Below are 23,158 nucleotides of genomic sequence, written 5' to 3'. Positions count from 1 at the left end.
TTCACTTCTACCTCCTCTCTCTCATTTCCCTTTTACCTCCCCACTTGGTACTTTTCCTGACCACCCCACTTAGGGTCCAGCTGGATTCATGCCAGCCTGATGGATACCTTGGAAGTGGTGCTGAGGGCACTGCAGAGGAGCTCACCCTCAACAATTCCCACCCTGACAAGGGGAAAACCAACAGACAAAGGGATTAAAGTATTTAATGGCAAAATATCAGCACTGGCCATGCAAAATAATTTAATTTTTTACTAATCCATACTTGAAAAAAATTAATTTCATTTTGGTTTTGGGGTGTTGCAATAAGCCTGGGGATGCTTTCACAGTGCTACATGTTATATTTTACAGTTACACGTGTATATTTTCCAAACTGTTTTAACTAGAAAAATTATTGTGCTTTTGATAGGTTGAAAATATGTTATCACTGAGCAAAAGGAAAATCCAAAACATTGTGTGCTTTGCTTCCTAGTTGAAATTCACTGGGAGGGCTTTCTTTCCCCCCCCCCCCCCCCCAGTTCTTGTAGAAATTAATTTAGAAACTCTTGGTGTCTTCGTTAATTCAACACAGAGTTTTCAAAGTTTTTTTGTGAATGAGGAGTAAAAATATTTATCATGGGGGGGAGTGTGTGTGTAAAGCAGGAATAATTACTTTGCTTTTAATACATTTGCATAAGGAAATATAAACCAGATGTGTCTGGGGGGGGAGATAAAAAAAAGAGCTTTCTACTTTCTGGTTTTAATCACTGTATTTCTCATTGTAATGCGTGATTGTAGAACTAAGGAAGAAAAACACAGAAACAAAACACTGTTTAATAGTATCTTTTTGTATCTGTTCTATAGTGTAAATAGTATGTTTGGTGCATTGCATAGAGATGAGTTGTGGAGGTCCTTGGGTTAAAACAAAAAAAGCCTGCACCAGCAGCCCAAAACCTCCGAGCAACGCATCAAACCAAAGCCAGCATCCAAACAAAAACAGAGGGGGGGGGGGGAACCCACATGGGAAGGTAAAACCCTATAGCAGAGAGGAAAAACAAAAGTGATTAGTTAAAGTCCTGCCTCGCCACTGTTTGCCTTGCAAAGAGGGAGGCTGATTTAAAGGAGGAGGGGAGGGGAAAAAAAAAAAGGGTGGATTAATGTGAACTTTAATACTGAAGCAGTGTGTGTTTACTGCTGGTGACCACAAGACATAAATCTTGCAAGCACAATGTACAATGCGAGGCAGCCCCCAGGTTTTTTTTTTTTTTTCTTCTTCTTCTCTCTCTTTTTTTTTTTTTCTCTCCAGCCTCAATTTGTGTGCAAGTGTGTGTTAAGTGCCGTTGAAAAATAGTGACCTTTAATAAAGGATCGTATCCTGAGACTATTTTCCCAGACACACAGTGACCTTTCAAACCAGACTGGGGTGAGGGGGTGTGGGGTTTGGACTTTGAACCGGCCAGTTCCCGCTGCGTGCCTCTGTTTGCCAGGCTACTTTTTATTGTGTGGCCGGGGAGCGCTGGCTATGCAAAGCAGGCTGAGCTGCCAGGCTCAACCTTTGCAAATCAATTTGTCTGCACCCGAGTGAAAGATGCTGCGACGGGGACAGACTGCGTCGCTTTGTGCCACCGGCGCTTGTGGCACTCCTGGAGAGTGTTGTCGTTCCCCCCCCCCCTCCCCCGTCCAACCACCATGCGCTTCTATTTTTGTTTTTATCTCGTTATTTATGTATTTATTTATTTATTTATTTGAAATTTATTTTCTCCTCCTCTATCCCCAGAGACGTTGCCGGGGGGGGGGGGAAAGGGGGTTGCTCTCCCTGGACATCCCCCAAAAACACAGGGGTGGCACGAGGAGACCCCTCCAAACTTCCCTTCCTGCTTGAAGAGGGTAAAACCCAACCCATCGCACGTGCAGCGTCCTCTACATAAATGCAAACACTTCCTAAGGGTTAATGTTATTGATTTCCCTGGGCTCTACATTAATCAGTAGCTAAAAATGCCAGGAAAAGACAGAGAAACACAATTACTTCAGGTCCTCTGAATTTCAGCTTCTCCAGGTGGCCCCTCCCAAAGAAATGGCAATCCCGTGCCTTCCGTAGAGGTGGATCGATTCCTGCATAAGCAATTAATCACTCCATACTCCACAGAAGCTGGGGAGCAAAGGACAGGGGTCCCTCCATGGGGAACCCCCAGGACCTCACTGGGATGTCACCAGTGCTCTCCTCCCTTCTCTCCTCGTCTTATTGAGCCGACCTGTGGAACTGATAGTTGGGCTCCTTTGCCATTTCTCGTGGGGACTTTTGGTCATCGGGTTCATTTTGTTCTTTGTTTCTGTGTGCCTGTTCTGAGCTTCCATTCTTAGATCAGCACCAAGGAGCCAGGTGCACTCATAAAAAGTTTTGCCCTCTCGTGCTCCGTGTTTTAATTCTCCCTGGATGTTCTTTAGTTGTGGTTTGCCTTGTTGGCTTGTACCTGTGAAGTCAGTTTACCACAGAGGACAGGTTGCTGATGGTCATTCTTGCTCAGATTGGTTTTTGACATCAAGCTTTGGCCTGGTTATTTATTTATTAATTTATATTTGGTGGTTTTTTTTTTTTTACTCTACTTTTGCTTTCACTCTTATTTCCCTAGGCTTTAGGTAAATGCCTTTTCCAGCTGGCACTTATGGCAACTGGTCCAGGGCCATGAGTGCATGGAGGAACTGCCATGGGACAGGCAAGGGTGAGGGGATGGAGCACATCATTCCATCCATGGCACCAGCTCCTACAGGAGCTGTTATTCCACAGGGAAGATGGGACAGCTCAGTCCTTACTCTGCAGCCAGTGGGGAGAAGAGGTCTCGCCCTCATGCAGCTCTGGCAGGGCTGTGAGAGCACTTCCTGGGAAGGGGAGAGGAGCAGGGATCTGGATTACTTACTTCTAGAAAGGCCATAAAAATGAAAGAGGAGGAAAGAATTTACTGGAGTCAAGATGGGAAGTAATTATGGTCTGGATAGAGAATTTGGCAGCAGCAGGGTCAAGGTGAGGATGGGCTTTGTCAGTGATCAGGAGGTGGAGACAGGTGGATTTATGGGCATGGGAGAGAGGAGAGGGAAAGAGCTTGAGTGTCAAGGATGGCTCCAAGGTTTCTGGCCTTTGGAGAAGGTTGGAGTCAAGGAGAACATAAACAGAGGCAAAGGCACAGGGCATTTGATAATTATTTTCAGTTATTGTAAATAATACAGTCGGGGGAAAGGCCATTTTGCCTTAATGCTGAAGTGGAGGGAGTTTACAAGTAGTGTAATTGGTTGTGGAGAACCACAAAGTGCTCTGAGTGTGTTCCCCAAGAAACTGAGATGTACAGAGTTCAGTATTTCATCTGGGCCAGGCTTATTGTGAAGGTTTCCACAGGTGAGCTGCAGATGGGAGGGAGGTCAGTCACCCACGGGCACCTCTCGTGCCTTTGCTGGGCAGGACCATCCCTGCCCGTGGGCTGCCCTTGGCAGGAGGGACTGCAAGCTGTGGCTGATGCACTGCTGGGTCACTCTTGTTCTGCCTTTATCCCCCCCTGTATTGGGAGGCTTCAGGGTGGCACTGGGTTTTTGAACACTTGCTCCAGGACCTTATTCATAGAGAGAATTCATACTTTATTCATACCGAGTTTATTCATAGCATTCTGTCTCGTTAGCCCTCTGATTCAAGGCATACACAAGGCTATGAAAGGGGGGTTAGCAAGTGGATGTGTGCTCCGAATGCTAATGGCATCTGCTTTATTTTGATGTCCTTTCTGACGAGTATATGGTGGATCAGTGTGCCCAGGTCTCGTGCAGGAGTGGGTCATGGATGAATGGTAGCTTTGATTCAGACCAGCCTAAGGAAGCGACCAGAAAGGCTGGCAGTGGGCACACAATGTGTTGCTAGAGTTGGGATAAATTTTTTTTTTTTCTCTTTCCCATAGTGAAAGTGAGAGAAGAAATGAACTTGTTAAAATTTTTCATGAAAACCGTTGACTTTTGGGGTTAAAAGAAAAACCTGACAGCAAAGCTGGGGAATTTTTTTGTCTTCAGCCTTTCCCTTCTCTCTCCTCTGTGAGGGACTTGCTTCTCCTGTGAAACACCTTAACTCTCTTTACCTGTGTGCATAACACACTTGTGGTGGGACATGATGAGGTGAGCTCAGCACTGCTTAGGAAGTTCAGTTGTGTAAGAGGAGAATGCAGAGGTTGGGACAAATAAATGACAGATTCTGTAAGACCCAGTAGAAACCGACTCCAGTTGATATTGTTTGGTTCCTGGTGGATGGATTTTTCTGGTTAGGTGCTTCTTTCTCTGGCAATGAAAGCCAAGGAGTACCAGGGAAAACGGAGCCTTGGTGCTTGCAAAAGTAGATGATATTCCTTCCCTCCACTGAGGCAGCAGCGAGGACCAACAGATCTCCTGCAGCCACTCAAGCAAGATGTGATGTCTAAAAGGTGCTTTGGTGCTTCGTGGTTGTCTGTGGAGTTGGGTCTGGCGGACTCACCATCAGTTTTAATATGTGCTGTTGTATCCAGCCCTTCCTGAGGTTTATTTTACACTAGAGGTGAGAGGTTTATGTGGGACTGAGCTGTGCCTGGCAGGGTAGGTTATGTTCAGAGATGCTGTTTCAGAAATTATATATCTTTAACAAGCTTCCCTGACCCTGCCTCCTCTATTCCTTCTAAAACTGGCATCATTGTTTAGGAGCTGCACATCCAAGTACATCTGCAAACTTTCACCTGTGGAAACTTATGTACAAACACTTTAATTCTTGTTTAAAACTAAGCCTTCGTGTTTACCTGAGGCTTTACCTGACCATTGAGGGGCATAAGGTCTGGCAGTGTCCTGGATAGGTATGGCTGGGTTGGTGCCATGAGATGCCCTTGTTATGGTCTCTGCAGCTGGAAAGCTGCTGTTCCCATGTTTTCTGCATCTGTTGCCAGGATGACTTTGGGGTAATCTCACTTCTTCCCAGCTTTAGTAAGTGAAGCAATATTTGGAGAAGTGGAATAAACACAGTTTCCTGTCAGTAGGGGTTTGCAGGAGCTGGAAAAGCTTCTGAGGCAGGGAAGGGTCTCTGATCTGGCTCCTGCACCAAGTGGGGACAGGTATCTAAGGGAAAGATGGTTTTAATGGATATGGGGCCTAATTTCTCTGACTAAACTGAATATAATCACTAAAGTAGGGCTGGTGGAAAGAGGTGACAAGCGCACTTGATCCTGAAAAATAAGAAATTTGTACCCTTTTCACTTGAGAACTTGCTCCAAGGCATCTCATCCCTGTGAATGTTTGGCTATACCCTGTGATGACAGTGAGGGCCTTTGAATGCTTTGAACTCTTTGGGGTGGGGCATTCTTAAAAAAGATGTCAAAATAGTCTTTATCAGCACCATTTTTTTTTTTTTTATGTCCACTTGGATATCTTTCTTTTTCTGCATTCCTTGGCCTGTCTTGGACATGGAAATCCTCCCCTCTGTATATGTGTATGCACACACAAAAGTACTTGGATATCAATTTACTTGGTTCAACATGAGCCACACAGTGAGTGTCTTTCCAGAGTCTGCTGTTCTTCCCCTTTTAATCTAGATTAAGTCATCTGTTGATGGGTGGGGATGCTACATGGGTATTTAAATAACTACAGATATTTTTTATAAGCCTCAAAAACCATTGGAACTAAACTTCTGGGATAACTTTGAACATCCTTAAAAAGAGGATTTTTTTTTTCTTCTGGGAGGATATGAAGGAATTTTGTCTAGATGAAGCTGTCCCTGCCCATGGCAGAGGGGGTGGAACTAGATTGTCTTTTAAAGTTCCTTCCAACCCAAACCCATCCTAGGATTCTTGAGTTTGGTGCTCGAGGGCATCTGGCTCAGACTCAGATGAATTAACCCTCTCAGGAAGGAGAGCTTTCATCATTCTCATGATGTGAGTTATGGGGGCTGAGGATTGAAACCCTTGGGTTTTCACCTGTTACCACCTGGCTGGAGATCTGACTTCTGCCCTGCTCAGAGCATCTCACGCTTTCTGCTCCGGCTCCATGGGCCTTGGTACTTGGCTGCCTCACCAGGGCGATGGCCTAAAGTCTGTGGGGTGAGAAACAGCAGCATTTTCACTCTTAAACTTCCCCCTGTCCACGCCTGACTGCCTCTGCAGGTGTGTCCTCCAGCTGGGAAATGGGCTTGAACGTTCCCCATGCTGTGAAAGATGCTGGTTAGCCCGGGGTGGCCAGTGGGGCAGAGCAAGAGGGTGTGAGCAGACCCTGCTCCTTCCTCCCCATGCCCCCTCATCCACCTGCCCCCTCTCCTCCTCTTCCTCCCCATGGCAGCAGATCTGTGCTCTCTGCAGAGCTGAGTCTCCTGGCTTTTTCACTGCAGTGAAATCTCTGTTTCCTAAATGTATTTAAATGCATTTCTCCCCAGCCCAAAGCCAGGAGGGAAGGGTTGGGCAGAGGTTTGACACCGCCAGCACCTCACTGTAAACTCTGGGTAAATCTATCAAATATATGTTACTTGAAGCTCAGTCTGTTTCTTTTTTTGTTTGTTTCTTTTTTTGTTTGTTTCTTTTTTTGTTTGTTTCTTTTTTTGTTTGTTTCTTTTTTTGTTTGTTTCTTTTTTTGTTTGTTTCTTTTTTTGTTTGTTTCTTTTTTTGTTTGTTTCTTTTTTTGTTTGTTTCTTTTTTGTTTGTTTCTTTTTTGTTTGTTTCTTTTTTTGTTTGTTTCTTTTTTTGTTTGTTTCTTTTTTCTCTTTTCCCTTTCTTTTCCCTTTCTTTTCCCTTTCTTTTCCCTTTCTTTTCCCTTTCTTTTCCCTTTCTTTTCCCTTTCTTTTCCCTTTCTTTTCCCTTTCTTTTCCCTTTCTTTTCCCTTTCTTTTCCCTTTCTTTTCCCTTTCTTTTCCCTTTCTTTTCCCTTTCTTTTCCCTTTCTTTTCCCTTTCTTTTCCCTTTCTTTTCCCTTTCTTTTTTCCTGAAAAAGTAAAAGAAGAAAAAGTTGCATAAATGCCCCTTTTCTTCCCCACTGCCTCCTCAGGGAATACAAGGAGTTAACACTTGTATTTATAGCAACAAGCCAAGCTAATAACCACCTTGGAACTGGGAGGGCAGTTGTGAGGTTATCAGCAAACACGGGACTGAAAAAAAAAATTGGGTTTTGAAGAATTAAGGAGCTCTCGTCCCCTTCCCCTCCTACCCTAAAGTGTGAGACCACTGCGTCTGCTGGTAGAGAAATGAAAGGTATTACAGGAGAGTCATTGTGTTACCGGGGGTGGGGAAATGTGCATGTCTGTCTTTTTTTTTTTTTTTCTCCCTCTTAAACTTCCTGGTCGGTCAGGCCGGGGCTGACAAAGGGGAACCAAGTCGTGTCCAGACACATTGCAGACTTCTGGCAAAATAGCCCAAGCTCACGAAAATTTACACATTTCCTGGCGCCCGGCCAGGCAGTACTTGTAGGACTTGGCATGGCTTTTCCTTCGGTTAGAAAAATGGCCTTTTTTTTTTTTTTCTTTTTCCTTCTCTCCTTTTTTTTTTTTTTTTTTTTTTTCTTTACCCCCTCCTTCTTTCTTCTTTGAGCCAGGAGATTGGAAAGCTCCTGTGTGCTGGGTCAGGACTGTGGAAAAGAGCCCAAGTTTGGGCGTGGGGGCGTTTCTTCGATTTAGCAGCACGCGTAGCTTTGCCTCATCCTTGATCCCAGTGGGCACAACCTGCCTGACTCCCTCCCTCCTTGTGATGGAGCATCCAGTGGCCGAAAGGATACAACCAGCCACCACTGAACAACTTCTTTAGGTTGCTTTAAGGGATAGGCAGGAGGGAGGTGCACGGGTGGTACCTCAGCCTGGAAATGAGAATTTGAAGCTCCCTGCCCGGCTGAGGGTTTCTGGCCGGCTCTGACGCCTCGTCTGGGTTTCTCCGAGGGGGGATTGAAAGCAGGCTCCCTCCCGCCGGTCAGCAAAGCCTTGTGTCACTTCCTTCCCTCCGCCAGCCTCACTCTTTCCACAGGGCAGACTTTCAGATGAACATTTTCAGTTCGTTAGTTTTGAAAACATTTTTTAGTTCTGTGCAAAAAAAAAAAAAAGAAAAAAACAAAACAAACCAAAAAAAAAACCCAAACAAGCCAGCAGCAAGTGGGAGCTCATCTAGACCTGGGGGCGCAGGCTCAAAATAGGGGATGGGAGGAGCTCCCCCTCCATTAGGAGCAGACGGGCTGATAGGATTGTTGTTTAAATACTCCTATTCGTTTTTGACAGCCCTCCTCAGTGCTTCCCACAGCTACACCTCTTTGTCTCGGCGCGGCTCATCTTCATTCCAAACTTCCCCGGGGCGCTTTCTCGTCTCACTCATCGGGAACTGTGGATGTGCATCCTCCTGGATTAGGCTGGGAATATCACACCAGCCCCTTCCTTGACACTCATGTTCTTCGTGGCTTGGAGGTTAGAATTACTTGTGAGCAACTGAGGTATAGTCAAAAGCAGGGAGAAGAGGGGAAGCTGGAAATGCTTGGACCATTGTGGGACTGGGGTGGCTGGAGTCTGGTAATTCATCATACTCGGAACAGAAAGGGGAACCTTGGCTTTTGGTTAAAAATTTCAAAGCACAGAAGTGATCCCGGCCCTTGGCTTTTGAATATACATCCTTTTTTTTTCCCCCCTGAAGCTTTAAAGCACTGAAGGTTTTGGCACAGCAGAGGACTTCTCTGCTTTTCCTTATTGCAGACCTCGGAGCTTTTTGGGCAGTGTATGAGGAGATTTTGTTTTCATCCCCAGTGCTCGCATCTAGGGATCCCAAAGGGTCTTGCCCAATTTAGGCTCAGCCGTGTCTGTGCAGTCCCCTGCCCTGCCAGGTCTGGGGCTTTGGGTCTGCTGGAGTGCTGGAGGGTGATTGCACAGCTCATGTTTGGTTGCAGGCTGCCCTGCAGCTGTAGCGTGAAGGGAGCGGATTTGGGATTTCAGGTGGAGAGTCAAGACTCAGCTTCTTGGCTGAGGGTGGTACATGCAGTTGATTTAGCAGAGGACATCTTATGTGGGTGGCATGTAACTACCCTGGAATCCAGCCAGGACTTGAGACCATGTCTCAGGAAACAGAACCTGGGATCTTTCATGCTTACACTGCCTCTACAAACTGTGGGGCTGGGGCTTGAGGTTTCCACTTTTTTTAGACAGCATCTAGAGCATGGGTGTGTTATTGGTGCTGAGGGCAGAGTTGTGCTTGCATCCATCTCCTGTGCCCTCAGAAGTCAGTCTTCCAAGGAGTGGACTCTGGACTTTGACTGTTTGAATCTGACCTAAGGATCAAAATGTGGTTTTTTGCTGGGACAGGGTTTTTGGGGCAGTGAAGCTTATTGAGTGTGTGTGTTTGATTCACCTACTCTTCAGGGTAGGGTAAAGAGACACTGCACCGCTGCTAATTTTCTCCGTGTAATCGCCTGAGTGATAAGTTCTTTCACTAAATCCTAATTTCTTCCAGGCAAGAGTCCTGTTGTTCAAAGCCACGTGCAGCAGTGAGCACGGTGGCTCTGCAGCTGTATCACAGATCATTTTACTGCCTAGTTCTGTTTGTTCAGTGCTCGTCTAACTCTGCAGTGCCTCTCTGGAGCTTGCTTACAGCGTGGGGGTTTATTCACACGGGCAGTCGAGTCTCACACTCCTGTGAGCATTTGGGTGCGGCTGAGGGAACTACCTGTACAAATAAGGATCCAGAAAGCACAGAGGTTTCTCGGATTTTATCCTCGATGGAGGGGCGAGGGAACACAAACCTTTTGGACTTTGGGTGGTGATGGTGGTGCCCTTTAGCTTCCTCCCTGCCTTATGAGGGAGCAGCGATGAGCGATGCCGGGTGCCAGCCAGGTGCCCCCTCCACTTCCCCAGATACACCCTCAGGCAGCAGACAAACAGCTGGGAATGAAAGCCCACAGAGGGAGCTGCTCTCTCAGATTTGGGTGGACAAAGGAGGGGAAGTTAAAACTTAGACAAGATGAGACTATTTTAAGAGTTCATCTTTTCAGCCCGCAACCTTATTTTTTTCTCTCCGTACGTATGCACGTGTGCAGAGACCTGTGAAGATACAAATTCATGCTTCTCTTTCCTCTTGTCCTGAAGAATATTGGGTTTTCACACAGCTGCAGCCAGAACAGTTGGATCGTAGCAGGAGGCACTCAGTGAAGTCCATGCTCTAGAGCAGTTGTGCACCCTGGTGAGACTCCCCAGGCAGCACGTGGGAGCTCTTGCAAAGACCTTTCCCTAATACCTATTAGATATTAAGAGAAATTTCTTCTCTGAAAGGGGGTTCAGGTGTTGGAATAGGCTGCCCAGGGAAGTGGTGGAACCACCATCCCTGGAAATGTTTGAAAGGCGTGTGGATGTGGCACCTGGGGTGGACTTGGCAGTGCTGGGTTTATGGTTGGACTGGATGATCTTAGATGTCTTTTCCAACCTCAGTGATTCTATGACCTACTTGTCCACAGGATGGATTCCATGGTTTACCATAAACCTGCTGTACTGCTGGGGCAGGATATCTCACCTCTTACCTGCTGGCTTCAGATCCAAGTGTGATATTGGGCAGTTGAACTATCTGCAGGGTGTTAAAATTCTTGTTGGCATGAGACATGTCAGAGTTGCACAGTGCTATAATAGGACGTAGGATGAGCCTGCCAAGTCTCTAATGGCACTGGAGACTTGAGACTGAGAGAGGTAACCACTAAGTTATTCTTGGGCTGCCTGTGTCCACCCAAGGTCCTTGTTTGGAGGAGTATCCTCCAAGGGAGTAGTGGTCAGACAAGAAGGTGGTGGTGGGTCTGTATGGCAAGATTGGAACCACCATGTGCTGTGCCTTAAGACTGGGGATCCCCAGGTGCAGATATGAAAGGACCAACTCAGCTCACTGATTTTTAATTTGGTGTCTTGGGCTTCAAGATTTTCTGTATTTCTGGAGATAAATCAGAAAAACACAGCAAGGTATCTTTATTGTGTGAGCTGGAAGACTTTCAGGGCCAGGTGTGTGTTGTGGGGGCTGAACTGAAATGCTGGAAAAAATTGCATTGGGTTTGGATAGGTCCATGTGCTGTTTGTAAAGCCTTCTCCTTGCCGGGCTCTCTCAGCATGTGCTGAGTGAGGCTGGGCTTTGAATTTTACAAGGAAGGTGTTTGTCCCCCAAGTACAAATGTCTAATTAGACCTGACACTGCAGAGCCATTTCCCTGACATTTATGTCACTGTCTTTCAAATCCTCAGGAGCCCGTAGTCTGGTGGGAGGCACCACAAACAATGTCAGACACAACATAAAATTCTCCATTAGCCACGACCCCCAGAAAAGAAAAAACAACAAACCAACACCCAACCCTTACACTACTTTTATTAGGCACACTAAAAGTGAAAGCAGAAGGGTGGGGCTGGGTTTTTCGGTCCCTGCTTGTAGAAAGACATAAAATGGCTCATTTAAATTCTTAAGAACTGCATAGGAGGCAGGAGACACAATGAGGATCTCGGGGAAGAAAGGCCATCAGCTGAACAAACTAATGGGTGGTAATCAAAGGGGAGTTCTGCAGAGCCCTCCAGGAGGTGCTTCAGAGGAGGTTCCAGCTCAGCATAGCGATGTCAACTGACATCTTTAATAAATTATAAATTAAAAAAAAAGGCAGAAAGGGGACATGTAGGAAAAGGGAAAGGCGGGTCTAAGACATTCCTACACAGTACATGCTCCAAATGCTCCACGGGAAACTCAGCAGAGTTGGTCCCGCTGAGGATAACTCCCAAATCCCCCTTGGCTGAGCTTGGTTATCCCTGCTGTGCACGAGGGTCCACTCATGGACCTCCATGAGTTTTGTGGGGAGGTTCAGTTCTCCAAGAAAGCGGATGCGGCGGGAGCACGTTGGAGGGGATGAGGAACCAACCAACCTGCAGGGACAGTGCCCTGATGTGTCCTCTCTGCTGGCCTGCACTGATACCTGCTGTGAAAGCACGAGCTGTCGTGTGCTGCCAGGTACTGTTCTGAACAACAGTGACTGCAACGTGAGTTAAAAATAGAAAAATTTTAAAAGAATCCCCAAACAAACCCTAAGTAATTGTGGGTTGTGTCATCTCCAAAGCACTGCGTGAGCATTAACTAAGCCTCGCAGTGCTGTTACATGGTGGGGAAGTAATTTTGTCATTTTTACAGGTAAACTAATCAGGATGCTTTGTTTTTGTTACAAAAGTGAAATTAAGCATAATTTCTGATAAACAGGAAACTAAGTTTAAAGACGGGGGAACAAAGTCTGCAAAGTCAAAACCAACTAGTTCCAACTCACAAAATAGGGAAACAGGAGGTAGCAACAAGGGAAAAAAAAATTACAAGCAGAAATATCCCGAACTGCAGAACTGTATTTGATTTTAAGCTGAAGAAGGTTGAGTTTTTCCTTGGTGCAAGTGGTTTTGGTAGAATTTACACCGTGGAGAAATTTGGCCTCGAGGACAATTTCTTCTTAAGAGGGTTGGTCGTGGGGAGATATGACCTCAGAAGTATCTCCTGCCTCCCCAGTGGAGGTTGGTAATAGAAACCAAGGACAGGTTGAATGGGTCTTGGAGCAACCTGGTTTTGTAACTGTAGTTTTAAACCAACCATTGCTCTCATTCCACTCAAGAAAAGCCTTGGAATTAAAAGCCTACTGGTTTGGAACATTTCACTTTAGAAAAGCTGATCAGCATTTGACCTGATGCAGACTTGCCTTGCTTCAACTTCTGGCATTGCTTTTCAGATCTCCGAATAAATTAATAAAAGCTTGAAATCGGTGTCAATTTTAGAAGTGTGGCAGCAGTCCTGCCTGTGTGCAGGGGGCAAATGTGGAATGACAGCAATTTTTTGGTGATTTAATTCTAAACCCTTTGGAATCAAAATACTGGGAGGATCTATGACAGAGCCTTAAATGAAGGGTAAATTCAATATGATTATAATTGCCGTTTTCCCTCATTACAGATTCTGCCTGTGACCTGTTGCCTTTGCTTTCACTTTCTTCTTCAGCTCTCTGAGTTCTGTTACCTTTCTCAGCAAACTGGGATGTTCAGGAGGAACAGAATCTGCAATGTACTTAAAACAAACCCGAAAAACCAAATCAAAACTCTTTTGTCAAAAAAAAATAAATTACAGTTTGTGAGCAAATGGTGATTGCACATGACCCTGCAGAAGCTGTGCAGCAGGATTTGACCAAATTAAGGTTGTTGTTTCAAAAAAAAAAAAAAAAAAAATTGGTCGAAGTTAAGTGTTAATTTATCACCAGTAAAATTAAATTTTATGTGATTCCCAAATTAAATTCAGATTATCAAATTGAATATTTGAAAACTTGCTTTGACCTGCAAGTATAAGCTTTTGCAGTGCCAGCAATTTAATGTAACTTCTTTTGTCTGTTTCTCAGAAGCTTTTAGAAAACCTCCTTCCCTTTTCACATGAAATTATTTTTTATGACTTCCTGGGAGTATTCAGGTGACACAAAGTCTAAAAATTACGAGCAAGCCTCTCCTCATGCTGCTTCCTCCCTCTTCCCCCTACTCCCTCGTGTTTATTTTGTAAATAAGTGTCGCTAAGGTTCCCGAGAAACAAATACACAAATATTGCTTCCACCAATCACACCGAATCCGTGCTTTAAATTACACTCGTCCCTTCAGGACTTGGGTAGTTTTAATCACAGTGAGAGGAGCTCTTTGTCCTGCTAATGGCAAGTAATGGTCCGTCTAGGAGAGCTCTGTACCGTTGCCAGGGTGGTTTCTGTGGGGAAGCCATAGGGTTGTATGGCTGAAGGCTCGTCTGAAAATTGAAGTAAAGGGGGGGAGGATGGGGCTGAAGACTTGAATTTTTATTTAAAAAAAATATTTCTTCCACGTGAGTGTTTTTGTTCCAGCAAAGGAAGACTTTTTGCAATATCTCAAATAACACAGATTGCACAGTTGAGACTGGCAGGAGTGGTTCTGTGCCCTTGCCCCCAGTGTACTGTGGCTCCTCCAGGCTGCAGCCTCTCACATTTGGGTTGCATGAAGGATGAGGATGTAAAAAGTCAAACTGCTTTGAAAAGTTAGCCCTTGGAGACAAGGAGAGTCATATTCTTGGGTTATTCTGGGTTTGAACGCTGACCCAGGTGATCAGTCCTATTGCCTCTGGTGGGCCTTTCTGGGTGAGCGTTTACCTCATGTCAGGGAGGCAATAAATTCTGATTACTTTTTTTTTTTTTAAATTAACATTAATTCCCAGCAATTTTGCACTGGTGCAACAGTGTCACTGAGTTCAGAGGAGAGGCTCCTGATTTCAGTGGGTGTGACTGGGAGAGCAGCATCACCGGTTTTGACCAGGCGTGGGTCTGCTCAAATTTTCTGTGCAAGCAACTTGTTGGGATTCCTGCAAAGTCTTTTGAAACCAGCTTGCTGCTCAGCCCAGAAGGTGCTGAATATCTCCTACAGGCCCCATGTACTGACACTGCTGTGGCCCACAGCCCTGGGGAGGGGACAGCCAGGTCAGACCCTTCGCAGAAAGGCAGGTCCAGGCACAATCCTTTGGGTGCTCATGCTATTGGTGCTCTAGACAGCACTACTGGTAGTACTAATACATGAAAATGCCCAGGTGTCTGCTGAGTTATAAGCAGATGCTCCACAAAGTGCTCAATACTCTCCTTGAAAGTAACTTTAGGTATGTTTGGTAGGAAGTCGTACAGTTCCATTAAAAAGCCATGGGCTCTTCCACTCTTTTAAGTACTCGTTCCTTATCCTTTATTGCCTCATTTCTGGTTTATCTCCCTGGCCTAATTTGCTCTTGCTCCAAATTCACTTCAGTTGAGCTGTCTCTTGGCTGTGTCTTTAAGAGAAGTGACTTTGAGGAAGAAGAATGTCTCTGTGCAACAAACGAGAGCGGTACCAGGGAGGTGGGGTTAGAAATGGCTTTGCCAGGAGCTTCCATTAAAAAAAAGGAGAAATTATTGATATTTCCTGTGGTGGTGGCATAGCTTTTTGTTTGGGTGTTTGGAAAATAGTGAACTTTCCTCCTGGATCTGTGTCCTTCTGGACCGGGTGCTCAGACATGGTCATATGTGGGAAGGCCCATCATGGCTCATGCAGGTGTCTCCTCCATGGAAGCAAAACTGTGTCAGTGGAGTAAATCTCGGTGTAGCAGTGGGGTTTGTGATGTTTGAAGGTCTTGCACGGTGGAGGCAACCTGGTGGCATCATTGCTGGTCCTCAGCTGCTGCAGATGTTGGCTGGTCCTGGGTGATGCTCTGGGACACCAAGCTGGGAAACTGGTGCCTGGGTCAGGTCCCACTTGGGACCAAGAGCATTTGTTGGAAAGCTCAGATTTGGAAGTTTAGGGGCGGGCATCCCTGAATAACAGAAATCACCTGCTGAACCCCCCCCGCGAGTCAATGATCAGAAATCATTGTGGTGTTGTTAAGTTGTAGTTTGAGCAGTGATAAAATTGAAGAGAGAGGAAAGGATCCGCGTGGGGAGGGGACACAGGGAAACCTGTGGATGGAGGCACAGTTTTGTCTAAACACTGAACTCATTTACTGCCTCTGCAGGTGCTGAAGGGCACGAGCTTGGAGGTGGCAGAGTCAGTTTGCCAGTCGTAAAGGTGCAATTATCACCCCCTCTTTTTGACCGGAGACTGTAAAAGGAGACTCAGTGCTAGTATTTACTGTATTTTTCTCCCCCTCTATTAAAAGGATGGCCAAGTTTGAATTATGGTAATAGCGGCGCTCAGGGTTTAGGACTCGCCTCCCTGAAATTTTCAGGACCACTAATTTGTGGTTACTCCAGTGGTAGAATGGACTCGGTGGTGGTGGCCTTTAGACTGGCAATGCAGTAAAAGTTTAAAGCTGCAACTGCTTCAGAGCCAAAGAAAGAGAGAAGATTGAAACCTAAAGGTTAGCGTGAAATGCACTTTACTGTTATCTGTGAGAACAAATGAGTTAAAAAAATTTCAAATACCAGAATACCCTACAGGGAGGAGATATAACTATTAAAGGGCTGTTATAGCTGCAATAAATGTAGGAACAATAAAAATAAATTGATGAAGTAAATGTCAGCGCTGTTCCCCTGAGCTGCCCCCACACCTTTGTCCAAAAGTAGAACATCTCCAATTACAGAGGGTGGAATCAGCCTTCAATGACAATATGACAAGGACAGAACATAGAGCAGTGGCACAGGGAACACAATTATGCACAGCCTTGAAAAATTGTATCATAGTACAATGTATGGAAGAAATCAATTAATGATGCAGGGCCTCCACTTCTGTCTAATAATCCTGTAGGAGAAGGATGAACGCACCCCCCCTCACCTTGGAAAGGGAGAAGGGAACAACAGTGGTGAAGGAGGATGACCCATGAGTGAAAGTCTGCATAATACCAAGGGTCAGCATTTGCAAGCTCTGTGGTGTGCAGATATTCCTCTTTACCTGTTACTGTTTTTTAAAATTGTAGCTTTTGGGAAAGTATTTAACAAAAACCCCCTTTCCGTGGCTACATAGCCCACTGGAGAGAGGAAAAAAAAATAAAAGAAGGAAAAAAAAAAGAGATTTCTTTGGTGAAAAGGCCAAAGACAAGAAAAGCCGACGGCTCAAATCCAAAGCCGGGAGCTGAAAGGGAAATGAAAAATTTTAGGAGTAAACAACGTAGATGGTAGGAGACAATTTATCTTGTGCAATTTACAACAGGTGCTAAACATTACGAAAACCAGAGCTATTAAGCAATCAAATTAAGCTATAATTAACAGAAGAAAACTGTGCAGGAATTCTAATTAATACATATCTGAGCACATCCGTGATCCCCTCCGACAGCTCGGCTTTCTGAACCCCTGCCATTCCCCGAGAATAACCGGAGGGTCAACACTTGGAGAGCGTGTGGGACATTCCAGGTGTCACCAGAGGTGCTCCCTAACAGCTGCAGTCCTGTATGCTGGCTTGGAGGGGGATGCTTTAATTTGGGATGTGTTATTCTCAACCAGCAGAAGGAAAGACTCATCTTTTGTTTGCAGATCTGGGGGAGAGAAGCCCGCAACAAGCTGGGGTTCATCCTCCTGTCTGTGTTTGTCCTCTGTGGTCACTCCTCCCTTCTCCATGAGGTGCATTTCTGTCCTGGGTACTCCAGGTGATCAATAACTCTGAGGTGACTGGGCCAGGTTTGCCCAGCTTCGGTTTAAAGCAGAGCTCAACTCCCTTGTCTGTACACTTCCCAAATGGAGATAAGTGCTTCCCTACCTTGCAGCAGTGTTGGGAAGATCAGTTGGTTAATGCCTGCGTGGCACTTTCAAGTGCTATCATTATAGTACCATGGTCTCTCTTAGGGAGGATTTGTTATTTTTACAAAATTAATTGTAAATCCAATAGAAAATAATTCAGCCTCTGAAATTCTGGTGAGATAATTATTGTGAAGACAGTATTAGTGTAGTGCCTTTCAGATGATTCAGTACTTTAATTATTACTTTCTAATTCTATGCAAATATAATTTAAAGCCCCTGTAACCTTCTCATGGGTTGGTTGAATTTACCCCCTCCAATATGGAGCTGACTCCTTCAATTCCCCTATTACAATGCCTCAGGTGGATTGCTCCAGTTGGCAGCAGTTTTCCCTGGAAAAGAGCAACTTTTACCAGTGGTTAAAAGAGGTACCATTTCTGCAGATTTTTTTAGCTCAGTGTTGTGGGTCCTGCTGTTGCTTGGCTGTTGATTGACCGTGTCTTGCACGACTTGATAATTTTTCAGTGTGTGTGTCACGGTGGGCATTACCAGATCCCAACTACCTGCTCCAGGATTGTGTCACCTCCTCCATGCCTGCCGGGCTGCCAGGGGCAGGGCTGGCTGGAAATTACTGTGGAAAAAAGTGAAGCCCAAGAGTTTGGAAATGCCAGGTGGATTTTGAGGCATTTGAGCCAACTTAACCCGGTCATCTTGCACATGCACGGGCCTCCCCTCCAAACCCCTCCACGGGCTGAAGGAGGAGTTTTCCCCTGCAGTTTTCCATGCAAATGTCTCTGCTTGGAAAGATGTGTTTTAATTGTGCTCTGAATAATTTTGAGACCTTTTCCTGGCTCCCTGCCAAGCTGATGCATAAACAGGCCCCCCCCCTGCCTCACACTCAGGAGCATCCCTGGGCGTCACTGGTGCCTCTTCCTAAAGCCGTGCCTGAGGAGCTGGGTACGGGGATCTGGTCTGGGCTGGTAGGATTCAGCTGGCTGAACACCCAGAATTGTGTGTGGATGGGGGTGCTCTAGCCAGGGTTCCAAAATGAACCATTTGTGCTCGGCACTGGCTTGTGCCTTCACAAATCCTGCTCTCCTCCAGGATTCCCCTCTGCCAGGATGCTCTGTGTGGGCTGGGAACGTGCGTGTGTTTAAACCCTCTCAGGCTCTCTGGGAGCATTGCTCTTAGAAGTGATTGCAAGTGCCTTACCCTCGTGTGTATGGATGTCCTAAATCTAAGTGTATGCATGCCTGCCTGCAAGATCAGGACCTCGGTTATTAATAACAATTAACATTTAATTAATTATTCCCATCAGGCAGAGATGCAAACCTCTGGTTTATCGCTGGACATCCAGTACGGCAAATTTAAAGGGAATATCCTTCCCATTCTTTGGCTGGTGTTTCATGTGTCAAAGTTTACTTTTTTAAATTTTGTGGCAAACTCCCTCTTTTTCACTCATTTTTCCTTTATTCAAATTTTTGTTTGCTAAATTCGTAGGGATTTCGGTGCTTGTTGGAGTGAGTGATTAATGGCATGAGGGAGAGAAGGAAAAGACAAGTAATCTCTGGGAGGAAAAGCTGGCTTTGGAGCAGACGGGCTGGTGATGGTGACAGGGGAGAGATCCTGGCCCCAGGCAGGGTGACACCGGGTCAGGGGGATAAATCCACCCCAGTGTCCAAAACCAGTGCCTGGAGGACACGCACAAATCCCACCACGCGAGGGGAAAAAGGACACCCGGCACAGGCAGGAATTCAAGCAATTAATCCTTTACTTAAAGAATAATAAGCAGCCAGATTTTTACATACCAAAAGTGGGAACAAGGTAAAAGGGGTTAAAAACTAAAAAGCAAGGACAGCAGACACCAATTAACACAATGCTAATTGACAATTTCCCCAAGCCTCCATGAAACATGCCAGACCTATTTCCCCAATTACTAATTAAATCAAACCGCACACACAATACTAATTTTCCCAACTTCAGGAGCTCAGTAGACAAATAAAATGTGAAAGTAACTTAAACACACTGAAGTGCAGGGAGAATAAGGAACTTTAAAGGAAAAGGGATAAACTTTTGTTCTGATACAGTCTTTAAATTTCTGGCTGTTCCGGCGAGTTGGATGGGGGATGCTAATCAAGGCAGGTCTGTGGTGGGGTCCTGCTTGCTGGAGGTGATTAACACCCTGAGAGAAGGCGAGTGCATAAGGCTGGTCTGGTTTGCTGCTTAGTGAGAGGCTTCCTGAAAAACAGCCTAAAAGGGGATGCTTGGGCATCCTGGGTGTGAAGAACAGCATGTGTTACTTGGAGAAACTCTTTAGGGCTGAGGGAGATGCGAAGGCACCAGCTCCTGCCAAGTTGCACAGTGATGGGATTGGGGACAAGTGTGCTTGCCCCATCCCTGGAAGTGTTCAAGGCCTGGTTGGACAGGACTTTGAGCAACCTGGTCTAGTGGAGGGTGTCCTTTCCACGGCAGGAGGGTTGAAACTGGATGATCTTTAAGGTCTTTTTCAACCCCAGCTGTTCTATGACTCTATGCTGCTCTCCCTGTTCGAAAGTTCTGAGAGATGCTGGAGGTGCACTTGTGGCTGGGCTGTCCTTGCTGTCACCTGGGGGCAGAGGCAGCCCCACAACGCTGGACGGGAGGAGCAGAAGGACAAGTCAAAGTCTTCCAGTTCGTTGTGCCTTATCAAACCACCAGCCCCTCCTCCAGCATGAAATAAGGATGAAATAGTGATGCGATAGGTTAATGCCGATAATTAAAGAGAGTTTAAAACTAAGCAGGAGACTGAACTGCGTGTGTGGGTGGCTGGAATGGTTGTTTGATGTGAAAGTCAATGACTGAATTATTCAGAGAGAGTGATTTTCCAAATGATAATTTTACATTTCCCATAACTGATTTTGATTTATTCCAGCAGCAACCGATAGCCCAGCGGGAGCTGGGAGAGGTTCTTGGTTCTGCTGCTGTTTTCCCCTCTCCTTTGGGCACAGAAAAGTTGGTTGGAGCTGGAATCTACCCCTGCTTGGGGGCTGACCTTCACATGCCCATCACTGGTGGGACTTGGATTTTAAGGAAAAAGCCAGGGAAAGCATTTGTTTAAAATGAGTTGGCATGTTGCAGTATAGATACAGTGTCCTTCTGCTTGGTTGTGTTTCTGGATGCAGACAAGGACTTGGGAACCATCCAGATGCTGACTTGGGTATTGTGGTGTTGGCTTTGCACCACACCTGGAAATGCCCTGGCCTTCATAGGAAAGCATCCAGTGAAGTCTGTTGCTCTTTCTCCTCATTCCTGTTTTCTTCTAGTCCTTACACGAGGTTGGCAGAATTCATCCAATCGCTTTGTGCCAACACCAAGCCTCTTTTTTTTCCAGCGCTCGCTCAGGATTCTGGAGTGCAAATCAGGCTGTAAATCTCCCATGAGGAGGAAGCTTCCTGGGATGTGCAGTGCTTTCTGTGCCTGAGCATTCCATGAGTGTGCAGGGACATCCTGGGTGATTCAGGGGTTTCTGCTTTTTACCCACAAAAAAAGAAGTAAGGGAGGAACCACAACCCATAGCCCTGTCCTGGGCATCATGTGCAGGGCTTGTGTCTGTCAGGACATGTGTGAGCAAGTATTTGAGACCAGCCGGTTTGGTTTTGGGGACATTTCTGCTGAGAATTGAAGAGGGAAATACTGAAAATAGTGGAGGTCCAGATTCCTTCCCCTGGCACATTAAAAATAACCATCACTGGTTGAGGAGGCCAGGCTATTAACCTCTTGCAGATGTGGCGGCCTCATGGCAGGGAAGCTCTGAGGCATGGGTGGTTGTCTGCTCTGCTGCCTCGTGGGGCTGCTTCGAGGCTTGAATATTGCTTGTCCCACACTACAGAGGCTCAAAGTGAACTTTTCTGAACACAGAAGGAGTTTAGGTTTGAGTTAAGTTTGAAAGATGATGGAGGGAGAATAAGTACATTGATTGCCTGCTTTGTCCCCCCCCCGCTCGTATATCTGGCCTGCCAGAGTCCCACATCCCCTCCTGTGGTGTGCTGCGTCCCCAGGGACCCAGAGTGGAGCAGGATTTATGGCCATGCCTCCAGCTTGTGTCTATGGGGTCTTCTCTGTCATTATTCTTTGTGCCTGGGAGGTAGTGGATGGCAGCAAAAGGGCTGGAGAGGGGCAGAAGGATGGGGATGGCAAGTTTCAGGACTAGGAGTGGAATTTATCCTGTTTTCCTTGGCATCAGCAACAAAACACCTTGTGAGGATAAGTACTGCCACTGCAGGGAAGGCTCTGTGCTGCCACGCTCCTGCATCCTTGCAGAGACCTCTGGTACAGAACATCTCTCTCCTGGGGTAAATAGGTGTTTAATCTCTTAGGGGAGGCACAGCTGCTCCAGCCAGGGAGGTGTGGGACAGCCTTATCCCGGAGTACACAGGCTGATGGGATGTGTGGGATGGTGCTGATGCTGGTCCCTCGTGGTCCAGGTGAAAGCTGCAGGTCGTTTCAGAGGAGGCTTCTGCCTCTCTTCCCGTGGTCATTAATTCTGCCCAGGGCCAGGGAGATCTCCCCTAATGAAAGCTGCAGCGAGATTGGTTTGTTGTATGGGAAAAGCCTCGGTTTTGGTGAATCAGCAATTTCTGATGAAAAATCTTTTGTCTGCGAGCTCCCAAGAAGCTCTGACTCTGACCTCGGAGCGGCTGCCTTCCTCCGAGCGCATTACCGGGATTTATGGCGCGCTCCCATGGTTTATTGTTCCACAGCAAGTGGAGCTGCCGGGTGAGTTTTGACAATCCTTCCGGGCAGGGAAGCAAATCAGTGTTGTGGGACTACCCAAACTCGCATGATTTAACACAAGTCCTTGCTGTGGAGTGGCTGTGCTGCCAGATCAAGTAGCTCCAAGTGGCCACTTGGAGGCTGCTCATGGTTGGGGTGCATCTTACCTTCTCTGGGCCCAACTCCTCCTCTACCTGTTCTGGTGAGTGGTCCTGGACAAATATTTCTGGTTCCATCAGCTCTTTAATTAGGAAAAGAAGTGGTGGCTGCATCATGAGTTTGTAATGTGTTTTCTGAAGGCTGCAGGTATAGAGAGGATGCTGGTTTTGCTTGTTTATGGTGCAGACCTGCCAGGGTTACTTCAGTGGCAGCAGATAGCCAGAGTAAGGTACCTTCTTTGCTACAAAAAAACTTGCAAAGCATCAGAAGAATAAAAAAAATTTATTATTCCCATTTCATAGCTGTAGCCCTGGCACATTGGTACCGTAGTGTTTGCTCCAACCTGCAAGGAAACAAACCCTGAGCTTGGGATCGAAGTGAAATCTGCAGACTAACTTCAGCATCCTCAAACTGTGTAATTACATGAGCTGCTTCTGCATTGTGAGCATCTGTATTTGCCTCTTTAAGGACCACAGCAGTAGGAATGTGGTAGCAGAAGGGCTCCAAAAGGCTTGTCCACAAAGAAGGGAAGAAGTATTATAAAAGGCATTACATATAAGCAGGGAGAGCATCATTGATCTGCATTGTCAGGGATGAGGCACCTGCTGTAGATGAGACCTTCCCTATATGAAAGCTTCCATCCATTTTAATGACAGTTAGGAGTTTTGGAAAATATGAAAATACAGGAGAACACCACGATGGATGGAGACTGCTCCAGCCCATCCTTCTCACGTCCAACATCTTTTACTCGAGATTCCCCAAACCTTTGTGAACTGTGCGTTTAGCAGCTGTGGCACCAAGATACCCAAGGGCTGGGTGACCCCCTCAGGGTGCTGGGGATGGAGACAGGACCAGGAGCTCAGTGCTCTGGCTGCCTTGAAGCATGGCCCATCCAGAAGGCCAAGCTCCCTTCCCCATAATCGTAGGGAAAAGTAATCAAATTACTGCCTTTCATGTCACATTAGTGAAAATGGATACTAGTATGATGCATATTAATATAACATGATGGGAAATTGCTAATACAATTAGACCATCACATTTTATTAGTACCGGAGTGACAACTCCCACTGAAGAGCAGCGTGCTCGGGCAGTGGCTGGGAGTGAGCACAAG

Source organism: Pseudopipra pipra, chromosome 3 (assembly GCF_036250125.1).
Source record: "Pseudopipra pipra isolate bDixPip1 chromosome 3, bDixPip1.hap1, whole genome shotgun sequence".
NCBI lineage: Eukaryota > Metazoa > Chordata > Aves > Passeriformes > Pipridae > Pseudopipra > Pseudopipra pipra.
This window is presented reverse-complemented; position numbering follows the sequence as displayed.